The sequence below is a fragment of the Setaria italica genome, chromosome II (assembly GCF_000263155.2).
Source record: "Setaria italica strain Yugu1 chromosome II, Setaria_italica_v2.0, whole genome shotgun sequence".
Classification (NCBI taxonomy): domain Eukaryota; kingdom Viridiplantae; phylum Streptophyta; class Magnoliopsida; order Poales; family Poaceae; genus Setaria; species Setaria italica.
In genome coordinates, this window is record NC_028451.1 from 20,090,900 (window position 1) to 20,108,308 (window position 17,409).

The 17,409-nt window shown below is 47.3% G+C and overlaps 1 long non-coding RNA gene across 1 annotated transcript; it reads left to right on the plus strand.

Annotated features, from left to right (window-relative positions):
- The first annotated feature begins 252 nt into the window (after positions 1-252).
- LOC111256485 lies at positions 253-1,896 on the plus strand. The gene is made up of 5 exons (XR_002676592.1): positions 253-750; positions 821-994; positions 1,073-1,351; positions 1,415-1,517; positions 1,599-1,896. It is a non-coding gene; the product is annotated as an uncharacterized LOC111256485 (long non-coding RNA).
- The last annotated feature ends 15,513 nt before the right edge of the window (positions 1,897-17,409 follow it).

Sequence of the window (17,409 nt, forward strand, 5' to 3'; positions counted from 1 at the left end):
AACAAAAAGGACTCGGACTAAATAAAGGGGGCGCAACCCCTGGAGTCCGAAGGGGTCACGCGCGCCCAACCCTAGGCGCCCCACCTGGGCTGCCTTGTTGGGCCATCTTCTTATTCCGATGGGCCTTCGTTCCTTAACACCATGATGAAGTTTAATTCTCTCGCACGGGCCCGAGTGATTGGCCCAACTGGATGATCAACTGTAGGCGCCTGAGGTGGAGGAACAACTGGAGGCGCCTGAGGTGTTGCTGGTGTAGATGTACTTGTGGTGTCCTCATCATTTGGAGCGGCCAGTTTTCAGCTTAGGAACTCGAGTGCTTATCTCGAGTATGTTTTGCCTGACTCTCATGGTGACTAGAAAAAGAGATGGTTTTATATTGGAAACCATGATCCTGTCTTACCAGTAGTCACTAGACACGCTCCAAAGCATGTGGAGAATTGGGTGAGCGAGCCTGAGGACACCCCTGAAATTGCTAACTTGCTGACTCAGATTGCTGAGTTGAGATCGTTGGGCTTGACTAGCATTAATGTGGCCACCAGTTTTCTTAAGCAGAGAGTTCAGTCTTTGCAGCAGTGAGCTCGCTCGGGCTCGGAGTACTCGGGTTTTGATGACCCATCACGGATGTTCTCTGAAGACATATCTGATGATGATGTGGAGGCGTTGCTGGGGAAGTTTTTTAGGAACTATCAGGGGGTACCAGTGCTTCCAGGAGTTCTTCGTTAGTTTGATAGTTGGTATGGGCCGGCAGAGGTATGTTCTTTTGCTTGACTTGTATATTTTGAGACGTGGCAAAATTTTTGAGTAACAATTTTGTTTGCAGTCCTGGGTTCTTTTCGGCTTCTTGCCGCAGTCTGAGGGAGGGGAGATAGTCGTGGCTGACTCTGATGATGAACCTTCTCCTCCTGCTAAGAAACGACGAGTAGTCCGAATGAAAGCTGTAGTGCAGCCTGTTTCGTCGTCGAGTTTGACCCCTGAGGGGTCGCAGAGTACCAAGGTACGTGTTCGTTGTATAAGGTAATTTTTTGAAGAATTTGTCTTTGAGCAATGCTAACGTTTTTAGCTGATTGGGAAGGCCGACGACTCGACTGCGGGTGGCGAAGAGGCTACTTCTGGTGAGGTAGTCGCTATTGGCAAGGATGTTGTTGTCAGTGTCGCGGCTGTTGAAGGGTTACCGGTGGGGGTGCCGCTTGTAGACTCGGAAGCAGCCTTCGAGCCTAGCCCCGGCACCGTCAGTTAAACGAGTTGGCAGTCCCCGAACAGGTTATCGTGGGTGCATCTTCTGAGGTGACTGACGTCGCAAAGACACCGGTGATTGCTGCTGGCGCTTTGTTATCCGATGTTATCACCAGTGGTGAGTTTTTTTTTGATTATTCGGTGGTCTGAAGTTTTGCAGTCTCATCCTTGATTTTTTCAGGACTTGGCGAGAATATCGTACCTCCGACTGACCCTGTGGTGCCGAGTACTCAACTGGCAGTCACTGAGAAGAAACATGTGCGATTGCCACCGTGGTCATCTCGGTGAGTTTTTGGGTAAATCTCTCTTTGTATCGTATTTTTGAACTTCCGAAGAACGGGTGATGACCTCGTGTTTTGATCCAGGGATGCTGAGGATACTATCCCTGTGGAAACAGGAGCGGGGTCTGGTCTTCCGACTACACTTTCTGGTCCCTTAGTTGATTTGACGATGGATGAACCACCTGAGGTTGAGGACACAAATCGTCTTGGTGCCACTATCTCCATGCTTCAAGAAGTTATCTACTCAGTGGAGATCCATGCGGTCCCTTCGAGTTCTGGAGGTGTGCCGTCTTCAATGACTGTTGGTGGTACCTTGTGATGAGGACACCACGAGTACATCTACACCAGCAGCACCTCAGGCGCCTCCAGTTGCTCCTCCACCTCAGGCGCCTACAGTTGCTCATCCAGTTGGGCCAATCACTCGAGCCCGTGCGAGAGAATTAAACTTCATCATGCTGTTAAGGAACGAAGGCCCATCGGAATAAGAAGATGGCCCAACAGGGCAGCCCAGGTGGGGCGCCTAGGGTTGGGCGCCGTGACCCCTTCGGACTCCAGGGGCTGCGCCCCCTTTATTTAGTCCGAGTCCTTTTTGTTTACGACTTGAGTTTTGTTTTACATCTAGCTTTAGCTACTCTTGAACACGTGCAAATACGCGCTGTCCTTGTGTGATTCAGAACTCCACCTTCGAGTGATATTTAGATTGCTCGCCTCTTTTTCTTGTTCATTCTTCGATTGCGGACAGGAATCGATCTTCGTGATCAGGCTGATCTCGCACCGGCGAGGTTGGTAACCATCGGGAGTTGGTTCAGCGATTGCATTGGCGCTTCGGGTTCGCTCGTCGTAGTCGGATCGTGAGGGTCTACTTCCACCAAGTCGAATTTATCTCCACTCACCGAAAGATCGGGCACTCCGACTCTATCACCTTGGCTTTAGTTGGTACGACTAAAGTTGATGAGGTTGGCGCACCAGGTATGTAGTCGGAGTACAGGTGAGATCGATGTATTGTATCCTGTAATGATTAATGAGTTTCATTTTTTCAGGTGCTGTCTTGGGTGGAGCTCTAGAGCCTCAGATTTCTAAGAATACTGAGGGTCCAGTGCTCGAGCTGCCGTCAGAGTCGGAGTTTCGGAGAGCTATCCAGAGCTTTCATGTGTGTGATCTTATTATACTTTGACTATTTTTTGCTGAAATTTGACGACTTCTTTTGCTTGCAGGACCTCTATGACAGAGCCCAAAGGAATGCGCGGGCCCTCCAGGAGCAAAATGACACTGTGCAACGAGTGGCCCATCTGGAGCAAGAATGTAGCCGTCTTATGGAGTCCTTGAGAGTTCATGAGGAGGATGCAAAGTCATTTGCGGTAGAGCGGAGGGACCATGAAGTCCTGCAAGAGCGATTGGAGAATCGCTATAAATCCTTGAACAAGAAGTATTAAGGTGAGTACTCGTGATCCTTTTGAGTATGTTTGACTATAGTCGTGGGTTCTGATCTGTGGTACTTTGCCGCATAGCTCAAGAGAAAAGAGGCTGTTGTGAGTAGCCAGCTTCTTGACTGGAGGAATGCTCATGACCGGGTAGCTGATGAGGCTGACCGCCTCCGGGCATCACTGGCTGAAGCTCAGGCTGCATGTGAGCATTAGAGGGATAGAAAAAATCAAACGGAGTTATGCTTGCTATGGCCATGCTGGCCTGTAGAGATCATGGTAAAGCCATAGGAACGCTTCGAGGCGAGCTCCAAGAATTGACTAGTGTTGCGCAGGACGTAGTTAATGCCATCGCTCCTCTTGAAGACGATGTTGAGCCTCGCTCACTAGTCGAGCGGCTGAAGACTGCTCCGGGTAAGGTTGCTAGCCTCTGCAAGGCTGTTTGCAAACAAGTCCTTGCGGTGGTCAAGTCATATTACCCGAGGGTAGATTTGACAGCGGCTGGTGACGGTGTTGCTCGGAACTGCACAGAGGATGCTTATGTGTAGTATCTCGAGGAGGCTGAGCCGATCGCTTTGAAGATGTCTGAATTTGTATCTTTGGAAGAGCCTTAGGCTTGTATAGTCTTCGAGTTGTAACTTGCCGAGTACTTTGTTGGATTACTCGAGGCGATTTCTGAATTTTGTTTGAAGTCTGATGAATGATCTTGTCTTGGTTAATCTTTGTAGTCGGTGGGAGCAAGTTCGAGTTTTACCCGAGTAATCGTATTGTCTGCTGCGGACATCAATTATTGGTGTTGCTGCTGAAAGTGCTTTGACCTTTTCTACGCTTTAAGAGGGGTGCACGGGTGAACTGTACACTTTTGTTTTTTGCGGTTGAATGCCTTCACGTGAGTGGGGTCAGAAAGCGTCTGGCTAACTTTTGTCAGTGCTTTAAGGCTTGTCGTCTTGAGCGGACAGTAACTTCCGAGTAGGTAGTTGTTGTGGCACTTGGCTATAAATAGACCACTGGGAGGGTCGTCCAAGGCCATGCTTCTTCGTAGTAGCAATGGATTGCTTTAGATTGCTGTTATTCAATTGTAGAAATCTTTCAATGAGTATCCCAGTGCTAGAAGATTCCTCGTAGATTAGAGCCACCTTCCCTCCACATACTCTTGCGCTCGTAGGGATAGCCGCGATGCTAGAAGAATCCTCGTAGGAGGTGTTGTCACGTGTCTCATCTTGCAGCTCGTGATTCAGTTAAGTCCATGCTGGAACTCGCGAGTGATGGGTGATGAGTTACGCGGTCTTTATCCGGCTCTCTTATTAGAGGTGGATGTGTGGCATGCGGTGTGGGACGGCTCACCGAAGCTAGCAAGGGAGCAGTCTTGGTTCTTTTTCTCCTTCATGTTGTACTAGGGATTCATCTTGCCGCTATCGAGGTAGCGGTGGTGAAGGAGTTCCTGGTGTTTGTTTGCGGGTACTGATGTGGTGGAACCGCCCAAATTAACCTAACTAAAATGCACTTAAGTCGCGTGACACACGATCATGCACTTTAAGCAAGCCAACTTGATCGTCCGTCGGATTTCATCTGATAAACCACTTACTCAGGATCGAGATGCATTGCTCACGTGAAGGTGAGTGGCACAGAGATTACAACATTCCCATCACATGAACATAGTTCAGCACTTTATTACATCAGAGTTTTCAAAATCCAAACAGAGTTTGCAAGATTGTAAACAACGAAGAAGTAAAATAGCGGAAGCTACACGACGATACATAATACCATGGCGAAGCCGACCATGATATCCATTTCAACGATCCACGCTGTCTGAGGCTGGTTTCCACTCGACAGACCAACCCGGAGGGAGTTGGGTCGGCCAAGTCGAGCTAGCAACCATTTCCTCGTACTCAACACTACCTGAAAACATAGCCACAAGCAAAGTTGAGCAACTAGTACTCAGCAAGACTGACTCGATAGGTGATAACTACTTCACCGACTCCTAGTCATGGAAAGGCTTTTTGGCTGGAGGTTTGTTCTTGCCAAAAGCTCCTAGAGTTGGTCCTTGTTTTCAATATTTTAGCTCAAGTTCTAAGTTCATTAACCAGTCTAGATTAGCAACTTATACTAAGCAAGTATTGTTTCCAAACAATTAAAGACCAAGCATCAAGATTAATATCATCATGTTCCATCTTTACTCAGTGCAGAATAGCGATCAAGCAGTCCCAAACTGTGAGAGGCAGACGGATCGATTCAAATTTATTAACCACGCATGGCGAACCTAATCCCACGACATCCACGCGCCACAAAGGGTCGCTTCACTTGTCAGTCGTCCCCATCGATCCCCAGGCACGTGTCAGGGCCAAACTTCCCTTCGCATGTAATGCTCCACAGTCCCGGCCTCTTGCCGTATTGTGACACCACTTGCACCCACATGATGCACCATGGAACCTCGTTCCAGGGGCATGATGCTGTACCATGGATCCCGACTTGTTTCCTGGGATCTCCAGTTCTGTGGGGCTGAGTTTCTTTGAAGCTGTGAAGACTTGTTGCATGGGAATTGGTGCTTGAGAAGTCACTGCGATCTCGACAGCTTCCTTGTTGTACTCGTACGATCGCCTTAAGTCTCCACATAGTGTTAACTCACCCTTAGGTCCTGGCATCTTGAGTACCAGGTACACGTAGTGTGGTATGGCCATAAACTTGGCCAATGCTGGTCTTTCGAGTATAGTGTGGTAAGAAGTTTCGAAGTCGGCAACCCTCAAACCTAATGTACTCGGTTGGGTAATGTTCCTTGGTGCTGAAAGTGACTGGTAGGATGACTTGTCCTAGGGGTATGGTAGCATTTCCTGGGACAATTTTGAAAATGGTGAGTCCGTTGGAGTAAGCATGTTTGTGATGTTGAGGCACATTTTCCTTAGTGTATTGGCGAAAATGACGTTGAGTCTGCTTCCGCCGTCGATGAATAGTTTGGTAAGTCTTGAGCCTACGATGACAGGATCGAGCACTAGAGGGAATCGGCCTGGTTCTGAGAAACTTGTCCATTGGTCCTTTCTGCTGAAAGTTATGGGTATCTCAGACCATTTGAGTGGTGTAGGAGCTGATGGCTCGATAGCCATAATCTATCTGAGTACTAGCTTATTGGACTGCTTGGATGGGGTACCCGGGATTCCACCAAAAATGACGTTGACAGTCTTAGAGGCAGTTTGGAATTCACATTCACCTTCATTAGCTTCATTGACCTTGACTTTACCCTTGTCCTTCTTCTGACCAATGTCTTCGGGAGGGGGTAGTGCGGGTAATTCTTGCATTACTCGGCATATGCTGTAGCAATCAATCGCCGAACGTTTGCTATTTGGGTGCCATGGGCATTGTTTCTTGAGTAACTCGGTGAAGGAGGGCCCGTCATTGTGTTTGTGTGGCCCTTTTTTGCCTAAGTTGGTCATGGCCACGATAATATTGTCGGGTTTGCGCTTGTAGTTCTGATTACCCAAGTAGTTGTTTCGAGTATCATTGTTGTGGTTTCTGTCTTGTTCATGATTGTTGTTATTGTTGTCACGACCGCGGTTGCGATGAGAGCCGAATCTTTCACGCTCTATGTCTTCTTCATCTACCCATTGTTGTATCATGATTTTGAGATCTTTGATGGTGGTTGGATGTTGTCTGCCAAAGTTTTGGTATGTTCGACGATCATAAAGTCCATTTTGAAAGCACTCGATGACGTCTGCTTCTGAAATGTCGACTATTGTAGCTTTCTTTTCAAAGAAATGACATATGTAGTCATGAAGTATTTCGCTTTCTTTCTATTTGACTTGGCTTAGGTCGATTTTGTTGCCTGGGCGAGACATGGAGCCTGTGTAATTATTAGTGAAAGCCTTCGTCAAGTCTTCCCAGGAATCGATCGACTTGGGCTTGAGTGACTCGAGCCATGTTAATGGCGTGGGTTCCATGCAAATGGGGAAGTGAATGACCTTTGTATCATCATTACCCCCAGCTGCTTGATGGCTAGTGAGTAGCATCATAGCCATTGGACTGGATCTTGCTTGCCATCGTACTTGATGATCCCCGTCAGCTTCAACTTCTCGGGTAGTTTAGTCTTCATTACCCATTTGGTGAAGGAGGGGAAGTGATCATAGTCATTGGCTTCGCGTTCACATTCATGGCGTCAGTTGTTATTGATTACCTCTCTTAGGTCACTGAAGATGGAGGCTTCGCGATCAGCTCTGCGATGGCGAGGGCTCTTTTGCAGAATTGGTGCAGCTAGCCTCCCCTGCATCCCTGTTTCACCTTGGGGTCTCGCGTTCATCTTTGTTTTGCCTTTGGCTATGTTGTCTCGGCTGGTTGACTACTTCGTTACTGTTTCTTGGAGCTGTGCGATTGCCACCGTAGACTGCAACGTCTCTGCTGCTATCCTGGTAGGCCGAGTTGCGAGGGATAGATGGGATTGGCAATTCTTTGTCTAGTAGTTTGTAAGCTTGTTCTGCGAGTTGTGCTATTAACCCGTTGCCCCTTTCCGTGAGTTGTGTTGTTAACTCGTTGTCTCTGTCATGAGGTATGAGAGTTGATATGAGATTGATCGAGACAATTGCTGCGAACGGAGTGTTGTGCTCTTGAGCTTGCACTGCATTGCATGCTCTTTCAAGGTTCACGATAGGAATATTTGTAGCCAGTAGTTGGCGACGATCTGCTCGGGCAGCATTACATGCCCTTCTTTGATTTCTCTGTTCAGAGGTTTCATCTTGCGGGGCGTTAGCTGATGGAAACATCTTGTGAAACGTCGCCGAGTTGAGCAACCATCGAGTTCTTTGGTGGCTGGCGCCCACGTCATTGTTTGGTGACATGATGATGAAGATTTCTCTATCTGGGTAGTAGCTTCCTTCTTCGTGGGTTGAAGTAAGCAGATACCCTCTTGATATGGGAGGTTGTCCATGTGATCGACAAGGCGTGACTCGTAGTCTTGGATAAGGAATGATGGCTTAATCCTAGGCCAATAAATGAATGTACCTTGCGGAGTTGAAGTAATTACCAAGCCTCGAGCTGGGCCTGATAAAGGGATCTCTTGGACGGAGTCCGAGTCGTAGTCACAGCCCTCGACTGACTCTAGTCCAGATTTGACTTGAGTAAGAAATTCTTGGTGGACCACGGCTGCGTTGCGGAGTTCATGCGGGAATCGACTTCGAGTTGAGGTCGACTTGCGGGATGACTTGGACGCCAGCCTGTGCGGGCTAGTCCGTGTTAGGGTCGAATCCGAGCCGTAGTCGAACTCAATGTTGTTGACGTCGAAATTTTGGATTTTCTCGATGAAATTCTCTACTTCTTGATGAAGAAAGTTTTCATCGAGATGCTTCTTTTCCTGGTTGCCGATGATGCAGCGTTGAAATGATCCAGCGCCATCAATGCTACAAAGCCAGGAGCCGAAGATGAAGGTTGCGCCCGCCTCAAAGGTGAAAGAAGGCTTGATGATGACCGATGCCATCGATCTCGCGCAGAGAAACTCGGCGACTTCCCCTACCTGGCGCGCCAGCTGTCGGTGTTTTAGACCGGTAACCCTCTTAGGGAGTACCCAAAGTGGTCTTTTATGCGGTGGGTGTCATCGAGAATCAAGGAGTCGATGGTGACACAAGGAACACGATTTAGACTGGTTTGGGCTGCTAGATTGCATAATACTCTACGTCCTGTGTGTTAGTTGTATTGAACTTGTGTCTGTTGTTCATTGTTTGGAGAGGGTCCCTGCCTGCCCTTATATAGTCGGGGGAGCAGGGTTACAGGACGGATTGTATATGAGTCCTAGTTGAGTACGTTACAGAGTCCTGCTCTAACTTGGTAGAGTAGTTTCCTTTTGACCCGACTAGTCTTTGGGGAGTCCATGAAGCCTACGCGCCCTACAGAGTAGTCTTTATATCCGAGTAGGTTTCGGGTATGTTCCCTTGAGTGAGTCCGTACATGTCTTCTGGTAGGCCCAGGGGTGCCTACACGACATATACCCATTAGCCATCACCAAGAACGCCCTAGCGGCCGGGTGACGCTTCCATTGCTTGCAGGATGAATGCCCTAGCGGCCGGGTGACGCACTCCACAAGATCGCGGCAGCCATTGGAGGTGGTGTATCGGTTGCTAAGGCACAGCTTGGAAGGCTGTAGTTGGGCCGTAAACGTCGTCTCCATCCATCAATTGAGTTATCCCACGACTCTCTCATCGAAAGATTTGGAATCAACCCTAGCGGGTTCCTATCAAAAACCATCATTATCCCATGCCCGTTCGTGCACTCCATCATTCCTAAGAACATTAAAACAAGTACTCAAAAGCATAGGCTCATTCAAAATAATCTAATTATTTAACACAAGGTTAGTGTTCACCTGAGAATGCATTTCCTTCTCCAATTGTTTTGTTCAGCGCCTTGTAATTGGACCTACTGTATAATATACAGTTTCATTAGGAGGTGGAGAAGAGTGGATGCTAGGGATGTCCTCATTACCAAGATTACCGGCTACATCCAAAAGATGGCAGAGTCGATCTACAAACGTGACTAGAACGTGAAACTCTAAATGACTAGATGCTAAGACTAGCAACTTGACACGACGATGCAACTGTTAATTCAATGACCCCTAACTAAGCAGCCATTTTTGGGATTTTTAGGACACGCTAACCAGTAAAAGGCTCAAAGGATTTTTGGGATTATGGAGAACTAGTCTACTAATTTTTTTTGGCTTTTTCTTGACTATAGGAGATTAAAAATAGCAAAGAACTAGAAGTCTCTTACTGATCAACCTTGCTCTGATTACCAACTCAACCGCAGCCATTGGACTAGGTCCTGTTTGCCATCGTACTTGGTGATAACCAGGGTTTGAAGGTAGAAATGTCTTCCTTACTTGTATTGAGAAGGCGAGGAACCCATCAAAATCCTCTCTCAGGTACTCGACTTCTTGTTCGCACTCGTGACGGCATCCCTCAATGATTGTACGGGCGTCGTGGCTGTTATTGATCTTTTGACGGAGGTCACCTACTGGGCGTTCAGGCTCTGGGTTGGGCCCATGGTTGCTGCGGCCTCCCGAGGGTTCCGCCTGACTACCCTTTGCTCCGACTTGGCTTGGTGTGGTGCCTTGAATTTGACTTGGTTTGGATATAGTGCGCCTATGGCTAATGCCATGCTGAGATGAGGTGTGTGGAACTAAATGTATCAGGCTTTGTTGATCAAGTTGTTTGTATGCGCACTCTGCCAATTGTCTGGTGTATTTAGTTTATGGTAGGGCCTGGGTAATCAGGTCGATGTTAATATATTTTGGTTAGGAACCACGGAGAAGACCGAAAGGGAAAAGGATTCGCGCATGCTGAATTTGGACTGCAGGACAACACCAACTTGTGATGGTCGCCACGATCGCATACAGATTCGGATTGGGGCGTTCAAGTACTTCATGGAATTCTTATGAAGTCTATTTTCATATGGACCTAGATTCAAGTCTATATCTATTATAAGGCGGCTGCAATGACTGAATTACTACTGAGAGATTTTCTATCCAAAGGTACTGCATCGCCATATTTTGGCCCAATGGACCGTGTATCAAGTCGGGTCCATTAGGAATGCGTCCTAGGGTTGGAGCATGACCCCAACACTCTGGTGGTCATCCTCCCACCTTCATATACTCATTAGCCGCCACCAAGAATAGTTGGGTTTGGTTTAGATCAAGTTTAGCTCTCGCTACTTGCTTGTAAGCGCGCATGCTAGATCAGTCGCCCGTCTTCTTGTCTTCAGAACCCCACCTTATTTGAGATTGAGTTTGAAACCTTCATCTTCATCTAGTAAATTTAGTACTTGTTATACTTGTTCTTGATAGTTCTTCGATTGCTTGCAGGATGAGTGCCTTAGTGGCCGGGTGACGCGCTTCACAAGATCGCGGCAGCCATTGGAGGTGATGTATCGGTTGCTAAGGCGCAACTTGGAAGGCTGTAGTCGGACCATGCACGTCGTCTCCATCCACCAATCGAGTTATCCCATGTCCTTTCATCGAAAGGTTGGAAATCAACCCTGACGGGTTCCTATCACCGCCGCTCTCCTTCTTCCCCCACGCCCGCCACTGCTCCCTCTTCCCCCGCGCTAGCCGCCATCCTCCTCTGCGCCGGCCTCAGGCTGACCCACGGATCCTCATCGGCCACCCCAGTGCCGCCCAGCCTGATGAGGACACCACGAGTACATCCACACCAGCAGCACCTCAGGTGCCTCCAGTTTCTCCTCCACCTCAGGCACCTACAGTTGATCATCTAGTTGGGCCAATCACTCGGGCCCGTGCGAGATAATTAAACTTCATCATGCTGTTAAGGAACGAAGGTCCAGCGGAATAAGAAGATGGCCCAACAGGGCAGCCCAGGTGGGGCGCCTAGGGTTGGGAGCCGCGGCCCTCCCCCTGGTCGCGCGCGCCCCCCTCCTGCCCTGGCGCCTCCTCCGGACTCCAGGGGCTGCGCCCCCTTTATTTAGTCGGAGTCCCTTTTGTTTACAACTTGAGTTTTTTTTTACATCTAGCTTTAGCTACTCTCAAACACGCGCAAATACGCGCTGTCCTCGTGTGATTCAGAACTCCACCTTCGAGTGATATTGAGATTGCTCGCGTCTTTTTCTTGTTCGTTTTTCGATTGCGTGCAGGAAATGATCTTCGTGATCAGGCAGATCTCGCACCGGCGAGGTTGGTAACCATCGGGAGTTGGTTCAGCGATTGCATTGGCGCTTCAGGTTCGCTCATCGTAGTCGGATCGTGAGGGTCTACTTCCACCAAATTGAAATTATCTCCACTCACCGAAAGATCGGGCACTCCGCCTCTATCAAGTGGTATCAGCTTTCCAGGTTGATCGGTGAGTTTTAACGAGTGCTTTTCCCTTCCTACAGTCCACAAAAACCAAAACAATTTTTTTTCAGGTTAGATCCTTGTCCCAGCAACCATTTAGCCTCGCACATTCTTTCAATAAGTGTCTTTGTTGAATTTGTGTGCTTACTCGTTCAATTGTTGCCGGTTACTTGTGTTTAATCTCTTGTTTCTCGTTTTTCTTCTAACCCTAGTTTTCACCACCGCCGTTCCGCTGCTCGCCAATCCTACCACGCCGCGCCCACCGCCCCCCCTCACGCGAACATTCCCCACCCCTCATGCCGCACCCCCTCGTCGCGACCAGACAACCGCGCCGCGCCATCCCACCCCTCCGATCGCCCCCTCCCCTGTCAAAAAAAAAAGATAGAAAGCAATCAAAGAAAAGGAAAGTGCAAAAAGAAAACCAACAGGGAGAAGGAAGGTGATCCGGTTTGGTTCGGTGGAAACTCCCCTTGTGCGCGCCATGAACCCCCCTTAGTCGCGACCCTCCGGGGCAACTCCGCACCCCCCCCACGCATACTGCGCCCTTCCCCACGCCCCCCGTGCCAGCTTTTCATATCCGTATCTCTCTTTCTTGGTACATTTTTCTGAGGTTCGCCTTACTCTAGAGAGAGAGAGTGTGTGTGTGTGTGTGTGTGGGCCGCAATTTGCTGTTTGAGATCCTCTGTGTTCATATTATTGGTTTTGAGGACTCCTGAAGAAAAAAAAATAAAAAAAAACATCCGAAAAATAGCTTTTTGTTGCGCTCTCTCCACCTTTGCCACCTTCCTTGTTCCACTTTCGCACTTGTTTCCAGCAGCATTTGTTTCGTGTTTAACACTATAATTCAACTTTGCATTATTGTTTGATTGTGCTAATCCTTGACTTGAGTGCAGCCTACCCAGAACACCACATAGTTCTACGACGAGCTGACTTTGTTTCCAGGCAATCGCTGCTCCAATCTTTCGAGAGTTCCTCCGGTCGGCTGCGGGTCGCCCCTGTGTGCTAGGTAAGAACGGATAAGACATTGATAACAGCACTAGTGTGAGTGCCTTGTGAGTCGTTACACCCCTATTTTGCCGTCGGTTTTGTGTTTGCGCTAACCATGGCAGGTGAGGACAACAAGCAGGATGACCAGCTGCAGGACATGCGGACACAAATTGATGGACTTGCCGCAGACATCAAGACGATGCATGAACGGATGGATTCCACGGTCACTACGGCGAATGAGCGATTGATCAGCTCGACCTCGCGCAGACAGCCACCAAGACCATGCTCGACACCATCGTGTCACGCCTCGATGCATTGAACACGATGGTCACAGATTTCCAGAAGGATTACGGTGGTGACACGGAGCAAGACGGTGGAGACCGTCGAGGTCGTGCTCACCGTGTGCCACGCCGTCCCGGTAATGATTCTTTTGCTAAGATAAAATTTAAAATTCCATCTTTTAATGGCAAATATGATCCTGCTGCATATCTTGATTGGGAATTAGAAGTCGAACAGAAATTTACATGCCATGATATTCCTACTAGTTCTCAAGTTAAAGCTGCTATTAGCGAATTTACTGATTTTGCTTTAATTTGGTGGCGTGAATATAAATAAAAACATCCCACTACAGCTCCAACCACAAGGGATCAATTAAAAGCTGCTATGCGACATAGATTTGTACCTTCTTATTATGCCCGCAATTTGCTTAATAAAATGCAATGTTTTCAGCAAGGTTCACAATCTGTAGAGGACTATTACTAGGAATTGCAAAAAGGCATGATTCGTTGTGGGTTAGTTGAGGAAAATGACGCTGCTATGGCACGTTTTCGTGGTGGTTTAAACCGTGAAATTCAGAATATACTTGATTATAAGGAGTATTATGATATGACCACATTATTTGAATTTGCTTGCAAAGCTGAACATGAACTGCAGGGACGCCGCTCGAAGCCATATTCTAACTCTTTTGCAGGACGAAGCTCGACGTCCGGTTCAGCACCCGTGCCCCCTACACCGTCCACGCCCGCCACTACGGTCCCGTTTGTATCCGCTTATAAGCGGCTTATCGGTGGAAATAAGCGAGAATCCCGCCAAACGCTTTGCTTATTTCCACCGATTCTCGCTTATGTGGTAAGCCGCTTCAACGATTTGAACTACGAGAAGCGAAAAGCGAGAAGCGAGAAAATCTTTGCTTAGATTATAATCTAAGCGTGGCTAGGAAAAGCGTATACAAACAGGGCCTACACCGCGTGAGCGGGCAGCCACTTCTGCAGGTGCTCCCCCGTCCATAGGCGCAGCGCCTTCCACGGGCCGCACATGGGATATTCAGTGCCATCGTTGCAGAGGATTTGGCCACGTGTTTCGGGACTGTCCGAATAAGCGTACCTTGCTCATTCGTGACAATGGTGAGTATTCTTCCGCTAGTGATTCTGAAGATATTCAACATGCTATGCTTGCCACTGACCATGCAGCAAAAGCGGAAGTACATGTCAACCCGGGCGACGCCGATAGGTATGAAAGTCTTGTTGTGCAGTGTGTTCTTAGTACACAGGTTGCTCCATCCGAGAAGAATCAGCGACACACTCTTTTCCATACCAAGGGCGTTGTGAAGGAGCAATCGATTCGCATCATCATCGACAGTGGCAGCTGCAACAATTTGGCGAGTACCACGCTAGTTGAAAAGTTGTCTTTTCCCACTCGTAAGCATCCAAATCCATATGACATTCAATGGCTTAATGATGGTGGGAAAATTAGAATTACTCGATCAGTCCGTGTTCCTTTCTCCATGGGTGCTTATTCTGATTTTGTCGATTGTGATGTTATTCCCATGGAAGTATGCTCTCTGTTACTTGGGCGACCTTGGCAATATGATACTGATAGCTTGCATCATGGTCGTTCAAATCACTATTCTTTCATGTTTAAGGGTCAGAAAATAATTATACATCCAATGACACCTGAACAAATTCTTAAAGATGATCTTGCTAGAGCTGCTAAAACTGCTAAACAACTTGAACCATCGACCTCTGTTAATTCTGAAATCAAGTTGAATGCTCCTGTTTTGCTTGCTACACGTGCCGATTTTGATGAGTTACGCGATGCTCCTTTGCCATGCTATGCCCTTATATGCTCTAGTGTGCTCGTTTCACTTGATGATGCACCATCTTTGTATATTCCCCCTGCAGTTGCTAACATTTTGCAGGAGTACGCTGATGTCTTTCCAAAAGATTTGCCACCGGGACTCCCACCACTTCGTGGCATTGAGCACCAGATCGACCTCATTCCCGGCGCACAGCTTCCGAACTGCGCACCGTACCGTACAAATCCGGATGAGATGAAGGAAATCCAGCGCCAAGTACAGGCGTTGCTTGACAAGGGTTATATTCGTGAGTCTCTTAGCCCTTGCTCCGTTCCCGTGTTACTTGTTCCAAAGAAAGATGGTTCATGGCGTATGTGTGTAGACTGTCGTGCTATTAATAACATTACCATTCGCTACCGATACCCTATACCACGCCTTGATGATATGCTAGATGAGCTTAGTGGTGCCATTATTTTCACTAAGATTGATTTGCATAGTGGCTACCATCAGATTCGCATGAAATTAGGTGATGAATGGAAAACGGCTTTTAAAATGAAATTTGGGTTATATGAATGGTTGGTTATGCCGTTTGGTTTGACAAATGCTCCCAGCACATTTATGCGTTTGATGAATGAAGTTCTGAGGCCCTTCATAGGATTATTTGTAGTTGTCTATTTTGATGATATCCTCATTTACAGCAAGTCTATGGAAGAGCATTTAGAACATTTGCGTGCTGTTTTTGATGCGTTGCGTGCGGCTCATTTATTTGCTAACATCAAAAAATGCATGTTTTGCACACACGTGTCTCGTTTCTCTTGGCTATGTTGTTACTCCACAGGGCATTGAGGTGGATAGCAGCAAGATCGATGCCATTCGGGCGTGGCCTACACCGACAACAGTCACACAAATTCGAAGCTTTCTTGGCCTTGCAGGTTTCTACCGCAGGTTTGTTCATGATTTTAGCTCTAATGCAGTGCCTCTACATGAGCTTACAAAGAAGGATGTCCCCTTTGCTTGGAGTGATTCGCAAGAGGTTGCGTTCAGCACCTTGAAAGATAAGTTAACCAATGCTCCTCTCTTGCAGTTACTTGATTTTACTAAAGTGTTTGAGCTTGAATGCGATGCTAGCGGTATTGGGCTAGGTGCTGTTTTGTTACAAGAAGGAAAACCGGTTGCTTACTTTAGCGAGAAATTAAGTGGTGCTAGCTTGAATTATTCTACTTATGATAAGGAGTTTTATGCTTTAGTGCGCACTTTGCATACTTGGCAGCACTACCTTTGGCATCGCGAGTTTATAATTCATTCTGATCATGAGGCTTTAAAACATATTCGTACCCAAACAAACCTGAACCGTCGTCATACTAAATGGGTAGAATTCATTGAGTCTTTCCCTTACATTATTAAACACAAGAGCGGGAAGGAAAATGTCACTGCGGATGCTTTGTCTCGTCGCTATACCATGCTGTCACAGTTAGATTTTAAAATCTTTGGCTTGCAAACTGTGAAGGATAAATATGTGGACAATACTGATTTTAAAGATGCTTTCGCCCATTGTATTCATGGCAAACCATGGGGCAAATTTCACATACAGGACGGGTTCCTGTTTCGCGCTAACAAGTTGTGTGTTCCAGCTAGCTCGGTTCGTCGTTTGTTTGTTACAGGAAGCGCATGGAGACGGTCTCATGGGGCACTTTGGCGTCTACAAGACGCATGAAGTGCTTGCTGCCCACTTCTTTTGGCCCCGGATGCGCGTTGATGTTGAGCGCCTTGTTGCACGCTGCACTACTTGCCAGAAAGCTAAGTCATGATTGAACAACAATGGTTTGTACATGCCTTTGCCTGTTCCTACTGCCCCTTGGCTTGATATTTCTATGGACTTTGTTTTGGGATTGCCTAGAACTAAGAAGGGGAGGGACAGTATTTTTGTGGTTGTTGATCGTTTCTCCAAAATGGCTCATTTTATACCTTGTCATAAGACTGATGATGCTAGCAATGTTGCTGAATTGTTCTTTAGCGAGATTATTCGTTTGCTGGTATTCCAAATACAATAGTCTCTGATCGTGATGCTAAGTTTCTCAATCATTTTTGGAGATCACTGTGGAATAAAATGGGAACTAAATTGCTGTTTAGCACCACTTGTCACCCTCAGACTGATGGACAAACTGAGGTGGTTAATCGAACTTTGTCAACCATGCTTAGGGCTATTTTAGATAAACACTTGAAACGTTGGGAAGATTGCTTGCCTCATGTTGAGTTTGCTTATAATCATGCAACGCATTCTTCTACAAAGATGTGTCCCTTTCAGGTTGTTTATGGTTATATTCCTCGGGCGCCTATTGATTTGTTTGCGCTTGATGATGAGGATGCCCCACACATAGATGCCGCTGCCCATGTTGATCAAATGATTAGCTTGCATGAGCAAACTCAACAAAACATTGCTGCTGCTAATGCTAAATATCATGTTGCGGGTAGTAAAGGGAGAAAACATGTTACTTTTGAACCGTGTGATCTGGTTTGGTTGCATTTGAGAAAGGATCGTTTTCCTACTTTACGTCGTTCTAATTGATGCCACGTGCTACTGGTCCTTTTAAAGTGCTAACC